The 10,014-nt window shown below is 39.0% G+C and overlaps 1 protein-coding gene across 1 annotated transcript in view; it reads left to right on the top strand.

The window, feature by feature from the left end:
• Positions 1 to 3,007: 3,007 nt before the first annotated feature.
• Positions 3,008 to 10,014, top strand: part of pik3cb (phosphatidylinositol-4,5-bisphosphate 3-kinase, catalytic subunit beta) — a 79,242-nt gene continuing 72,235 nt past the window's right edge. Inside the window, exon 1 of the mRNA XM_034700684.1 lies at positions 3,008 to 3,279. The gene's annotated coding sequence lies outside the window, so the exon portion shown is untranslated. The remainder of the gene's footprint in view (positions 3,280 to 10,014) is intronic.

Here is a 10,014-nt window from a genome sequence, read left to right as displayed (position 1 = left end):
AGGCCTGCCAGAGGGAATTCAGAGATGTAACAGATGTTGATCATTCTCCCCATATTTGCAAATTTGCAAACTCTGATCTAACATGTATTAAGTCAATAGATACATTTTGGAGACAGTTTCAGCATCCTCTTGCAACTGTCTCCATAATATTAGTCATGCGCAAAGATCATGTGCTGCCTAGGAACACTTACGTTCACCTATGATCATAGGTATGTCAACTGAAATCCAGCAAACCAAGTTACTTGTATGTTATTTTGTACAAAATATCTATGCTGAAAAAAACGATTTTATTGCCTCTAAAAGCTTAATCAGCAATTGTTCGATGACTCTTCTGTCTCATTAGTTTGTTGGAGGTCTTACTGAGCTTGTGTAATATGAGTGTTATCCATTAAATATATTTCTGGTATAGAAAGAAGATCTGGTTCAGCCATTTTCCAGCTTAAAGCCAAATACACAATGATTAAAGGCTATAATTTTTGTAAATGTTGGTGCCCCCTATGGACAAAGTAGTGCCTCATTAGCTCTTTGTGGATTTGTTCAAGTGCTGTTTAAAACAAATCTCATTCTACTTTGTTTTCACATGAAACATACACCACTCACAGTGGATCTTTGCTGGTGTAGAAAGGAAAAGAAGACTGTTTTGCATAATTTCAGGGAGGTTTTAGACATCAGTATTTATTGCAGTCTGTTTCATAACCAGCTGAAACTACAGAAACTTTAAGTTACACTATAATACAAATTATAACAAATGTTGGATTGCTTTTTGTTTAATTAAAATCTTTAGCTTTAGGCTTGTCGACTTCAGCTCTATCATGGCCCTGCTGAGGTCTGAGCTCAGTGTAGACTACCTTAAATTGAACGTTACTCCGTCTGAACACTAGAGGGCAGCAGAGCTCCTATTTCCAAATATGGGCTTTCGCAAGCTTGCGCACATTTCATCAAGATTTCACCAGAAGTACAAGAAGTCTCTAAACAAGAAGATTCATGGATTATTTTGGTGTTTAAAGACAAATGAAATACAAAAGTTCAAAGTAAGAGTTGCTGTAATCTGACTGCATCTAATGTGGTTCTTACCTTTTACATTTACTGTATATATTTACAGATATCTTGTTTCCGGTTGAATCACTGCTCAGAAGTCAAGTACAGGTTGAATGTGGTTTGTGGTCACTGAAAAGTAGCCGTCTGCCTTCCATGCCTCAGTAAGAGGATTGCACCAATCAGCATCTGACAGACAGAATGAATGAATCTGGAGGACAGAACATCCGGTTTTCACAATAAAAGCCTCATAGGGTTACTAAAGAACAGCAGGTTTGATGTTAAACATGTTTTCTAAAAACAAAAATGAGGCACAGGTATTATCCCTTATGGAATCTCAATTGATGTATTGCCATGTTGATATTCTGCAAAAAATATTAATGAATGGACAGCAAAAAAAGCAGATTCTACGGAAGCCCTGAGCAGACATTCTCCTCTTACATTTTATTTACTCTGTTTTGCCTTGAGGCATCTTTTCTGTTTTTTAAATCAAGATCCTGACTTTTTTTACTTGTGTTAGATTGACAACGCTGGTTTTCCCATTTCCCTTGTTATGTTGAGACAGCAAAATGTGTTTTCTTGAGACACTGATAAATTTCTGTTGATCTAGAAAATAAAACACCTATGAGGTAAGTAGAGCCTGTTTCCTTGCTTTGTGTTTCTGCAACTCTGGATATTTGAGTTATGATCTTATAATGCTACTTTGAGCTCCAGAGAAAACAACTGATATTAACTTATTGATGGAAAACAGAGTAAATAAAACGTATACATGTCCTCCTTGGGCTTCCATAATACTCACTGATGATGTTTTAAAATTTAAGTCTCAATTAAATCACATTTCTGTGAGACGTTTTCTAATTCACATACAACAACTTTGAATTTGTTGTATTCTAGATCAGCGGTTCCCAAACGTTTCAGCCCACGACCCTTAAAAAACTGGAGCCAAAGACTCGTTCATTTAGCCAGTCTGCAGAAAATTAGCCCCCCTACATGAGCATGTGTCTGTGTTTCCTGTGCCGTTATGAATTAACCTACTACTGATGCTTTTGATAATTAACTGTTCACTAACTCTAAACTTAGGAGTCATCTGGCAACACAGAAAGTCAGAAACTCATTACATTTTCAAGGTTTTACTTCAAGGTTTTACTTCAAGTTTAGCTGCTACTTTTGGCGGTGTTTTTTACTATAATGGGTAAAATTGACTATTTTTAGATAACTAAAAAAAAACATTCAGGAAGACATTTCAAGACCCCCCCATTTGTGTCCCTACCCACACTTTGGGAACCCCTGTTCTAGATGACTACATCAGGTGTTGAAGTGCTATGTGAAGTGTTAAGTATTTGTCTGTTTAGGGTTCATCTGTAGTTGTAAAAGGCCTATTAATATCACTTTCTATGTTATCAACTCAACTCAAGTCAAACTTTATTTATAGAGCACGTTTAAAACAACTGGAGTTTACCAAAGTGCTGTACAGATCAAAACAGCACAAAAGACAAAAATAACCCAAACAAGGTCAAAGATACAATACTAAGATATACAAATACAGTGCAATTATATAATAAAATAAGATCACTTAAAATGTAATTAAAATTATGCCAGATTTCCACTCAACCTTGATTAAAAGCCAGGGAGAAGAGGTGAGTCTTTAGGGAGGATTTGTAAACCTCAGTTGATCCCATTTTTTTAAAATCTTTTTTTGGATTTATTTCAACCAAAGCACTAAGTGGAGCATAACTCCTGTAAAATGTTATCTAAGGGTGTCATTTTTTTTTTTACATCTTTCTGCCCCAATTCCCTTTCACAATGCAAACAAAGTTCCAAACAATGAATCAACTCATAAACAGGTTTTCCTTTTTATCAAATCGTTGCAGCCTTACTCTCATTCAGGGGTGTGTTCTGTGTGAGATGTTTTATTTTGAAAACACTGAGCAGAAGTCTTGTTTTGGTGTTACTTTCTCTCACTTGACGTCAGTGGCGGAGTGAGAGCTGGCGGAGGAAGAAGCAGCGTCTGTGGTTCACCTTCTGAAACAAACAGGAAGCCAGACGCGCTCCTGTCCACCTGCGAGGACTCAGGACAGCGTGGGGAGTCAGCTGGAGTCGTGGTTTTTTTTATATCACGTAGCCTACACTTTTCTCTTTTTTTTTTTTTGCATGTGAAACTCCCCGGTGGTGAAGACATGTATTAACTTTCAGCTGCTCAGCCGGTTCATTCTTCAGCGACCTCACACCGGAGAGAAACTCAAGGTAAGTCTCTCCTCCTTCTCCTTCTTCTTCTTCTTCTTCTTCTGTGATTGATTTCAGCCTCGTTTCTCACCTGTTGAGTGAGGACGTCACCAAACTCAGTCCACCTCTCTGTCCATTTAATGTCGCATTGCTCTGTTTAATTCTAACAAATCAAACCCCTGCCTGGAACATTATTAAAACTTCTTCTGTCTACAGCTTAGACACCTTATTCTGACATTTAACAAGCAGAAGAATCAATCTGTCATCATTTTAAAAATATCTGGTGTGTTTTTTTTTTATTTTTATCACAGTTAGGTTGTAGCCAGAGACGTGTCCAGGCTTTATGGGATAGGGAGGCTCATGCGTAGCACTGACTCATGCAGGGGACGCATGAATCATGTGTTCACACACAAGCAGCCAAATAAAGCTATCATTGCTGGCTCTACTTACATCTACTTTAATTAGCACCACACACATTATATCCCTGTGTATATTTTTTAGACTTTAAACAACAGAGTGGAAACATAAATAAATTAAAAATTGCAAGTGAAACCTTTTGGAAACATGTGGATTGTAAGATGTTTTAAAAAACAATTAGATTTGGAGAACTTGCAGGATTGCATGCATTATTTTGATTGACTGATTCCTCTCCTGTACACCTTTTGATATAAAATAAGTGTGCAAAGTATTCCTCCATAATATACTATAACAACAAAAGAAAGTGTGTGCTATATTTGATTGCAAAGAAAACTACTGCCAGGCGTCAAGTCAAGTGAAATTTATTTATAAAGCATGTTTAAAAACACAACGTGAAACCAAAAACAAGTAGTAAGAAACAGAGACAAACAAAACAAAAAGGAAAACACAGCTTTGGGAATTTAAATCTATTCAGAGTTAAAGGACTCAAATGATAAAATATAAAAGTGAGTTTTGAGGCGAGTCTTAAGGGGGCGACTCTGATTGAGGAGGGGAGGCGGTTCCACAGACGCATGGCGAGTCCAAACAGCTGTTTTTTTCAAGTCTCTGAAAAAGTAAATGGATAATCACAGGTTAGGATTTTAGGGTCGCACCTGGGATGACCAATCTCTGGACACAGTTCTGGTTATAGCCTAAAACAAAGTGTACTTAAAGCTCATGTGAGGAGCTTTTGGATTATGTTGAAGTTGGCGCCCCCTGTAGACAAAGTACATCAAGAGTCTAATTTCTTCCACAATTAAATGTATCACACATGAAGATTTCTTGGTATCATTGAAATGTTAAAACCAGTCTGTTTCAGGCTGTTTGCAGGCTGCTGTAGTTGTCATGTCTGGTATCACCCTGGCTGCAGCTGTTTCAGGCATTAACGATAACAATATGGAAATAATCATACGCTGCTGCTAGTCTCATTTGCTTCTGTAGCTCATAAAGAGATATCAGTATGACTTTCAGGCTATTTCATAACCGGGTAAAAACTACCCACTGGAGCTTTAAGTAGCTTTACATGAATGTGGTGGCGACTACAGCTGAGTTTCAGTTTTAGGAATGCCAAATGTTCCTCTGTGTGTTGAACCAGATTGATCAGCGGATCTGTGAATTTATCAAGGATTCAAACATTGAGTTTTGACTTCACCTGCTGCAAAGACTGCAGCAAAGTCGTTTTCTCTGTGCTCTTCCATATGTGAACAGAATGTAGCATTCCAGAGAGATTACACACGGTACCTCGACCTATAGGGGAGCCTGATATGTGCGTGTATTGACAGAAGCCCCTTTAGCTCGGTCCTCACAGCTTAACTTGGACTACACTGTATATTTTATGAGGCAAACTTCTTCCCTGAGACAAGATGATATTATTTTTAATTGTGATGATTTCAGCTGTTATTCTGACATGGATCCTGTTGATCTTTAATGACCTGAACTCCAGTTCTCATTTGACTGATCTATGAAACCAAAAGTCCCAGGGATAACTGGAACAACCTCATTAAAACAGTAAGCGGTGTCACGATGACTGCTGCCGGTTTCAGCTACAGAGGATGTGAAACTTTGGGACGCTTTTGATTTAGTCAGCTTTTCTGAGGTGCGTATTCATCTGTTGGTTTTAAGTGTCAGCATGGGAAAAGTACATTTTGAGTGAAGCTGCTAGCTTTAGTGAAGTCATCCTTCTGATGTAGTGGAACTTGAGCTCATTCATGAATCATTTGGCAAAGTATTTGTCCCAACAGGTTATTTAACTCTAAATTTCAGACCTGTTTGAAAATGTAATATCGAGGAACTTCAGAGGCCTTAAATGAGTGTGTTTAAAGTATTTGTTGAATAATGGTTGACTTGACAGGGAAGTTCCTTTTAAAAAGAGCCTTGTGGATCATGTTTCAACACGTCGCCTAACGCAGACATCCTCTCCGTCAGTGAAGGAGCAGGACTGTACTTTTTCCATACCCCTCTGTTTGGAAGTTGTGACCCTTTTTTTTTGTTTCACATGTGTGCGTTCAGAGAGCAGCAGCAGCTCTTTCACATCCTCAGGCTGAGTTTACCTCAAAGGGCCTCTCTGCTCTTCATTCACAAGAAATCTCAGTTCAATCTGAGCTCAATCTGTGTCAACGGAGAGTCAGTGGGTCACAGGTTGTGATGTCAGGAGGACGTAAGCATCAGGTGTGTGTGAGTACACGGGTGTCCTCGTGTGTTGAGCATCATGGCTTTAAAGATTGTGAGAGGTGCTTTTAAACTATGAGGTATTTTACTGGAACAGTTCTGCAGAGGAGGCTCTTCCCTTTATCAGCACACTGAGAGATCACTGAGTAACACTATCACAGCTTTGACAGGTTTTCAGTTATAGGATTAATCCTTCAAACATGAGTTAACATCACTCAGTGTCAGGATGGAGACATTGCCCCAGCTTCATGCAGGGTAAAAGAACATTATGTTATGGCGATGTATCATTGTCATATTGTTGTCCTGACTCGTGCAATACAATTGTTGCTACTTGGGGCCAAATATTGATTTATTTTTTTAACTCAAGGTTTGTTTTTATTGGCAAACCACAAACTTTACAATACAGGTCCAATATTCAAACATCTTTTTATGTTTTAAACATAGTCATATGTAGATATATAGAAAATAAATAAATACAGAAATAAATACAGAAATACATAAAATAAATAAATATAATAGAATATGTATAATAATAAAATAATACTAGCTATATACATACATTCATTGAAATAATGAATATATATATATATACTGTACATATGTACATACATACATACATACAAATACAAATACAAGTAATAAAAAAGATAATAATAAATGAAATAATTTTGTAGATGTACTTCTAATAAATGAACAGGTAAATAGCTGAATAAATCAATAAATATAACAATGATAATTCAATTAAGGTTAATAATAGTAATACAAATAAGAAAACAATGCAAGTAATAATGTTAATAAATAATGAAAGTAATTTTCGAAATAATGGTAATAAATGTATATTCAAAGTAATGATTAAAGAATCATGAAAAGAAAGTTAGAAATATATATTCAAATATTGATATTTTTATTAAGACATAATGAGGCCCTCTGAATTGATTTCCTTTCTACTTACTCACTTCATCACTACGTCACAAAAAAGTCAAACCTTTGCGCTCAAGCTTTTGATTGAAGCTCCTGTAAGGAACTTTAGTTACGTGTTGATTTTGGCAACCTCTGTGTACAAAGCGTTAGCCCACCTCTCTCTTCTTCGTCTCTTGTCCTGTTCGTGCATGCATAGGTGTTTTTCTCTGATGATAAATCTCATCCTGCTTCCTGTTAACAGTCAAACAGATGACTGTGAATCTGTTGCAGCTACAGGCTTTCAAATGACAAATCATCAATTCTTAATGTTCTAGTTTGTTTTCGTAGTGATTCATCAGTATTTCCGTCTGTTTCATAACCAGTTAGAATAAAACATCATACTGCATTCCCCTCTGTCCCGGCCCCCATAGTCTCCAACTTTGGCGGAGAGATCTGAGAGCAGCATGTGATAGATGAGGAGAGGTGTCAAGTATTGCTTTGGTTTAGCACAGTGTTTTTTCTATCCGGCAGTGATCCTGGCTGCCCTGCTCTGGGTGGGGTCTGCCCTCAGGACCCTCTCTGAGGTGAAGTTACAGAACACTGATAAGACTAACTGACGTCACTCCACAGACATCAGCCAACAATGCAGCTATTTACTCCAAGCCAAATTTAGTCCCAAAGCAGGCCTCTCCAAGAATCTGGGCACCAATGACAGCAGAATTCTAAATAACTGTGCCATGAGAAACAAATCCAGAAAGAAAAGGTAAGCAGCCGCAATGACGTCCGTGTCCTGTAGCTTTTTTTGAACTCTACTATAATGTGATGTCATTTTCCGTTGAAGGCTTTCAGATTGAGTAACCTGAACATGCCGTAGATGAGCTGATAGAGGAAAGAGAAAGTGTGTTTCTAGGCTTGGTGACATAGCGAGGTAAAGGTTAGAGCAAAGATGTGTGTGGCTTAATACCAGACTTACTTCACACACAGCAGTGTGTTTGGAGTGTATTACCTTGGTGAAGCGTTCATGGAGGGGACACTGAAGGTATCACAAGAAAGCACATGAAAACATCATGGTGTAATGGAATATTTCACCATGGTTAAACTAAACATGCTGCACAGTCTGTCACTGATAGGTTTTCGTTGGTTTGGCTCGACTCCTGCATGTTGGGTTTCCAATGAAACAGTTCTTATCAGGTAAGAAATGCTGATATAAAACAACCACACTGAGTCAGCAGCATGTGAGAACGTTCGGTCAACACTTTGATGGGGTACAGTTTCTTAAAAGTTACATACTTTCAGGGTGCTGGTGGCTTAGTGGTCTAAGCGCACCACATACAGAGGCTATAGTCCTCGTCGCAGAGGTTGCGAACATTTGCTGTATGTCTTCCCCCACTCTCTACTCCCCACCTTTCCTGTCTCTCTACAGCCGTCATATTAATAAAGGCAAAAATAAAACTTAAAGCTAATGAATAAAATTGCTGCACACTTGGCCTGTTTCAAGATCACTTTAAGGATGTCTCCAGATTGACTGCTTACTGTAGTCAACATGTAATATTGAAGGATGGAGCTAATGTGGTTTAATTTGGAGGGTAGGTTGAGGGCAAGTGAGACTTGGTGTCAGTCTTGAACTGGTCAACAGCAGTGAGCTTCAACCAGAGTCCTGGTCCTGTCGTTGTGTCAGTACAGTCTGGGCTTGGCCATGACCATACACTGTATAAAACCCGGGGCGTAGTCTCAGTGATGTCATCCACTGGTTTCTGAAGAGAAGTTCTGAAGGCCAGTGATGGCAGTGCCATGTTGGAAATGCTGAGTCAACCTAACTTTTAGTCCTAAAGAGGCAAAGAGGAGGAGCTGAGGCGGGCGTTTAGCCTCCTGGCAATCAGCTATGATGTCCCCACCTATCTGTTAACTCAGTCATGCCTCTAATGCAGATTTATGAAGAACTCTTAGCTCTAAATCAATCATATTGGATGCATTATAAGACAATAACTCCCTATAGAGTGTGTATGAATAAATAAATGAGCTGCAGTTCATCAAGGACCCGCTGCAGGCTGGCTCCGGAAGTGCCGGTAACCACATACACACCAATTCAAAGAGACGATCTTTATAGCAGAAATAAACATGTTTACAGCCTGGTACAAAAGATGAGTGTAGTCTGGATAGCTCATTTCTTGATCAGCACACACTGTACGGGGGGGTGAAATTTTTCATAACCAGCAATTTCAAAGATATTGAGACTACGAGTCTTCCAATGAGAGGCACAGCTGACTTGATTGACAGGCGGGAACACTGTAGCTGTCAGCGAGGAGGTTCAAAGCCCGCCTCTTTACTTCACAATCGATCAACAGCATTTCCAATATGGCCACCGCCGCCGCTGACTGGCCTCAAAACAGCGCTTCAGAAACAGATGGTTGGCGTCACAGATACTACATCCATTATTTATACAGTCTATGGGTCATAATCCTACTTTTAAAGAAAACAATGGTAAACTATTAAGTAAATAAACCATGTGGAGTCCTCAAGACAACAAGTGACCAGTGGAGAAGGATGGCAGGAGTCTCTGAGAATTTGTTGCAGGCGCTGAATCCATCTGTCAGTGCTACTGAACAGTCCCTTGCAGGATGATAAAAACAGATGGTACACAGCTGAATAGAAACTGCACATCGAAATCTTTCTCCCTCTGGGGACTCCCAAAACAGGCCGTGTCTTGTACACCTGTGAGACTTATATTCTGGATTTTGCGGTACTTTCCAAAAACGTTTTTTTGAATCAGACTGTCAACATGTTTCATTTACTGTAAAAATTAGCATTTAAACATGAGACCTGCCGAGGACGCCTTTGTTTTTGGAGCCAGCCTCAAGTGGACACTCTAGGAACTACAGCTTCTTTGCATATTCATTTCAACACTGTAGGATGCAGCTTGTCCATGAATTGATTTGACTGCTTCTCTGATTAGTGCTAAGTCTGGATGTTCAGTGTAGCACAGAGAGTACAAGTTCAGGAGGGAAGATTAAGAACAAGACAGAAAACATTGATGTTCATGTGTTTGTGTTCATTGTGTCAGCAGCCCTCAACCAGCTGATTTACTCCTGATGAGTGTGTCCTCCTCCTTTGAGGGTTTTGCTCTCACTGATTGCCTGCTGTGTTGGAGCAGCTTAATGTACCCGTAGCTCTGAGAGGTAGCTTTATCTAACTGCAAAGAGAGCGGACAGAGGAGGAGCATTAGAGAAAATG

This window comes from Notolabrus celidotus, chromosome 14, assembly GCF_009762535.1.
Source record: "Notolabrus celidotus isolate fNotCel1 chromosome 14, fNotCel1.pri, whole genome shotgun sequence".
NCBI lineage: Eukaryota > Metazoa > Chordata > Actinopteri > Labriformes > Labridae > Notolabrus > Notolabrus celidotus.
The sequence above is the reverse complement of the archived record's forward strand: the minus strand, read 5'-3'. Positions and strand labels throughout refer to the sequence as shown.